The sequence below is a fragment of the Mus musculus genome, chromosome 4 (genome assembly GCF_000001635.26).
Source record: "Mus musculus strain C57BL/6J chromosome 4, GRCm38.p6 C57BL/6J".
NCBI lineage: Eukaryota > Metazoa > Chordata > Mammalia > Rodentia > Muridae > Mus > Mus musculus.
The window spans coordinates 126,212,381-126,217,299 of record NC_000070.6 but is presented as its reverse complement, the minus strand read 5'-3'; positions in this window follow the sequence as shown (position 1 = coordinate 126,217,299).

Genomic DNA, 4,919 nt, shown 5'->3' with positions numbered 1-4,919 from the left:
CAAAAACAAAAACAAATAAACAAGAAAAATCCAAATGTAGTTGCAAGTGTCTATAAATTTCAGAACTCCAGAGGCAAGACTGGAGGTAGAGACAGAATTTCCCAGAAACCTCCAGGCCAGCTGTCCAGAATGCAGATCACAGTAGCAGAAATGGAAGAGACCCTAGCTTAACCTTTATCCTGTACTGTGTAGTGCACCTGCACTCTCCCACACATAAATAAATACATTTTTTTCATGGCTTAAATATAATTTATTTGAGATGGTTCTAATGTGTATTCATGGCTAGCCTAACTCACTGATAACCACTTGCCTTTGCCTCACAAGTGCTGGGATTAAAGCTGTGTGCTGCCACACTGGGTACAAATAAATATTTTTTTAAAATAGAAATATGGCCAATGAGAAGGCTCAGCCAATAAAGATGAGCCATGAAGACCGACGATCTGAGTTCTATCCTCGGGACCCCAGAAAGGTGAAAGCAGAGCTTGGACTCCATAAACAGCACACACACACACACACACACACACACACACACACACACACTTTTTGTTGTTGTTGTTATTGTTGTTTTTCGAGACAGGGTTTCTCTGTGTAGCCCTGGGTGTCCTGGAACTCACTCTGTAAAACAGGCTGGCCTCGAACACAGAAATCTGCCTGCCTCTGCCTCCCTAGTGCTGGGATTAAAGTCATGTGCCATCACTGCCCTGCTACTTTTTGGTTTTTCAAGGGAGGGTTTCTGTAGCTATCCTGGAACGCACCCTGTAGACCAGACTGGCCTCAAACTCACAGAAATCTGCCTGTCTCTACCTCTCCAGTACGAGGAGTGTTCAAGGAAGCAGGTTGGCTTTGAACTCAGCAAGCTGCCTGCCTCTGCCTCTCCAGTGCTGGGCTTAGAGACATGTGCCACCACCACCTTGCCGGAAACATCTATTTTCATTCGATCTAGAAAGTATAGTGGTGTGTTCTGTGATGTACTAGGGCATGCTCTTTGAGAGAAAAGAGATGAGGCCTGGGGTGTGTGTACAGGGTACTTATAGCAACATAGATCTATTTTGTTTGTTGGCTTGTTTTTTTGAGGAAAGTCTTACGATGTAGCCCTGGATGGCTTAGAATTTACAGTGTGGGGGGCTGGAGAGATGGCTCAGTGGTTAAGAGCACTGACTGCTCTTCCAGAAGTCCTGAGTTCAAATCCCAGCAACCACATGGTGGCTCACAACCATCTGTAATGAGATCTGACGACCTCTTCTGGTGTGTCTGAAGACAGCTACAGTGTACTTAAATAAATAAATAAATAAATAAATAAATAAATAAATAAATAAATTACAGTGTGGATCAAGCTGGCCACAAACTTAAAGCAACCATGCTGCCTCTGCCTTCCAAGAGCTACGGTTGCAGGTGTATCTTACCATGCCTTGAAAGCCCGCATTTCATTCCATAACATTAGATGTAAGAGACACTTCATGTCTGGGTATGGCGACACAAGCCTGTATTCCCAACACTAGGGTCAGACGTAAGAGAATGAGAAGATCGTAGTCAGCGTCATTTTCTTCAGCCAGTCTTAATCAGCTCAGGCTACTGGAAACTCGCTGCTGGGAAACCCAGGCCCGGTGAGGTTTTGGAGCTCTCTAGTGTTCTGGTAGCTGCTCACAGATGACACGGGGGGCTGCTTTCCAAAGGAACAAGGTTTGCAGTATTCTCCAGTTCTTATGGCCAGTGTCAAACTATCAGCCTGAAATTACTATAGGTGGGGTTGGGGAGAGATGAACACAGTACAGTATTCTATAGGGTTCACAGCACCAATGTGTGAACAGCCTTAAGAGTTCCGACAGTTCCAGGCTAGTGGTACACACCTAGAATCCCAGCACTCAGATTGTTGTGTTTCATAAAAAGGTAAAGAGAGAAGGAACATGTTTGATGGATGTGCAGTCAGGTGTTGTGTGTGTGTGGGGCTGCCTCTGTAGGCCCATGCTGAGGCATCCCTTCCCCCTCAGGGACCAGCCATATAGTATAGAATAGAGTTTATTCAGGGCATTGGGGAGTGGAGATGAAAGAAAGACAGAGAGAGAGAGAAAGGCAGAGAGAGAGAAAGGCAGGGGAGAGAGAAAGGTGGGGGAGAGAGAGAGAGAGAGAGAGAGAGAGAGAAGAGAAGAGAAGAGAAGAGAAGAGAAGAGAAGAGAAGAGAAGAGAAGAGAAGAGACTGGCCATGAGCACATGGAGAGAGTGTGGGGAGAGGAATGGGGAGGGAGGGGGAAGGAGTGAGAGGACAGAGTGAGAACAAGAAGACAAGAGCAAGAGAGGAGGGGCCGAGCAGCCCCTTTTACAGTGAGTCAGGAACACCTGGCTGTTGCCAGGTAACTGTGGGATGGAGCCTAGACAAAATGCTAACATAGGTGGCTGAGGAAGGAAGATCCTGGGTTCAAGGCCAGCCTGGGCTGCATTAGGAGACCCTGTCTCAAACTATGACACTAACTGATAATAGGGAAATAGAGGAGGTCATTGAGATAGCTCTGTGGGTAAAGAGCCTGCTTTCAAGCTTCTCGACTCCTGTGAGTTGTTCTCAACTTCCATACAGGACCAGAGTCCAGTACACAGCACCCATCTTGGAATGGCAGCCACTGGGAACTCCAGCTCCAGGAGAGGCAACGCCTTCTTCTGGCTTCCATGGGGGTGCACACACATGGTATATTGTTATGCATTTGCATGCTTATATGCATGCTCACACACACACACACACACACACACACACACCCCAAACAAACAGTATCGTCAAACTGTCTTAGAACCAAAACCAAATAAAAATAGTAAAGTAAGTAAGAAGGGGTGCACCAGAGGTTATCATCTCTGGATCTATTTTAATGATTATTATAAGTCTATTTCAGGTTTTGGTGTCAGATTTGAGTTTCCATCATAGCCTTTCTTTCTGCTCATCCTTGTCCTTTTTTCTACTAGAGATTGAGCAGCTGGGTATGGTGGCGCACACCTTTAATCCCAGCACTTGGGAGGCAGAGGCAGACAGATTTCTGAGTTCGAGGCCAGCCTGGTCTACAGAGTGAGTTCCAGGACAGCCAGGGCTATACAGAGAAACTCTGTCTTGAAAAACCAAAAGAAAAAAGAAAAAGAAAAAACAAACAAACAAAGACAGACAGATTGAGCCAAGAGCCATAAGCATGCTAGATAGACAAATACTCCCCCCAAGATCTACACTCCCATCTTCTGTTGGCTGCTTTTAGCTGTGTGGCTTCAGGCAAGTGACTTTTCTTCTTGAATCTTAATTTTCTCACTTGTGAAACAGGACAATGGTCATACAAGGTCCAGGAACCCAGCATTTGTTACATCCCTCCATTCCTCTGAAACACAGAGTATAGCCATCCCTGCAGTTATCCAGCCTTAACTATTTGGGGGAAGGGCCGTAATTGTCAGCCAGCTCCATCCTTCTAGATCTACTTGGCCCAGTCTCCATCTTTTTATTTGTTTTGGTGGTTTTTGAGACTGAGTTGTCCTAAGTAGCCCTGGGCAACGGGAACTCCCTCTATAGACCAGGCTGGCCTCCCAAGTGCTAGGATTAAAGGTGTGCCCCACCACAGCCCAGCTACATTTTTTTTTAGATTTATTTTATTATTTTATTTCTATGAGTGTTTTGCTTGCGTGTATAGTATGTTCCATGTGCATGCTCAGAGCCCTTGGAGATCGGAAGAGGGCACTGGATCCCCTAGGTCTGGAGTTATAGATGGTGTGAGCCACATAGGGGTGATGGGAATCTAATCTAGGTCCTCTGCAAGAGCAACAACAGCTCTTAATCACTGAGCCATCTCTTCAGATCCTTAGTTTTTCCAAAATACTTAGTTTTATTTCACGTGCCTGCATGTATGTCTGTGCACCAAATATGTGCCTGGTGTCCATGTAGGTCATGATTACAGTCGTTTGCTGTGACTCCCAAGGCAACCAGTCTCACTGCCTGGGTACCCACTTCCTCCTGCAAACAGCAACACCCAGAAGCCCACCAGAGGTCCTGGAAGATGTCAGAGGGAGTCTTGAGTATCTATCGCTCTCAGAAGGAAGCTGCTCCTTCCTCTGAAACTTCTACATGGCTGATTATAACTGATGAAAAACTTCAACCATTGATGAGGGTTGGAATGTTGCAGGTCCAGGTCTAACTCAATTACCTTGGGCTGTCTTTAGTCCCTTAAGTAGCCTTTCCTTGCTCACCTCTATGTTTGACCTAATTGATATTCTGTGACTAACAGATAAAACAGTTAGAAATGTATCAACCTAACAAAGCCCTTCTTTTCACTGATTAAAAGGCTAATAATGTCATCAGATAGCATCCAAGCTCTATAGCTGATATGTCCCTGTTTTCTGTAACTGCATATTTAATATTTCCACCAATGTATTTGATTTTTTGTTTTGTTTTGTTTGTTTTAAAACAGGGTTTCTCTGTGTAGCCCTAGCTGTCCTGGACCTCACTTTGTACACCAGGCTGAACTTGAACTCACAGAGATCCACCTGCCTCTGCCTCAGCAGTGCTGGGATTAAAGGTGTCCACTATCACTGCTGGGGCTCCATCAATATATTTCAAAAATCTATTGATTTACAACTTACTTTCTTCTGTTACTATAAAAACTTCAGGGGGCTGGTGAGATGGCTCAGTGGGTAAGAGCACCCGACTGCTCTTCCAAAGGTCCGGAGTTCAAATCCCAGCAACCACATGGTGGCTCACAACCATCCGTAACGAGATCTGACGCCCTCTTCTGGTGTGTCTGAAGACAGCTACAGTGTACTTACATATAATAAATAAATAAATCTTTAAAAAAAACAAAAACAAAAACAAAAACAAAAAAACTTCAAACTGTTAACACAGTTAATCTTGTTGTTAATTCTTGTAACATAGTATTTCCCCATCCATAGTCATATTTGATTCCAGA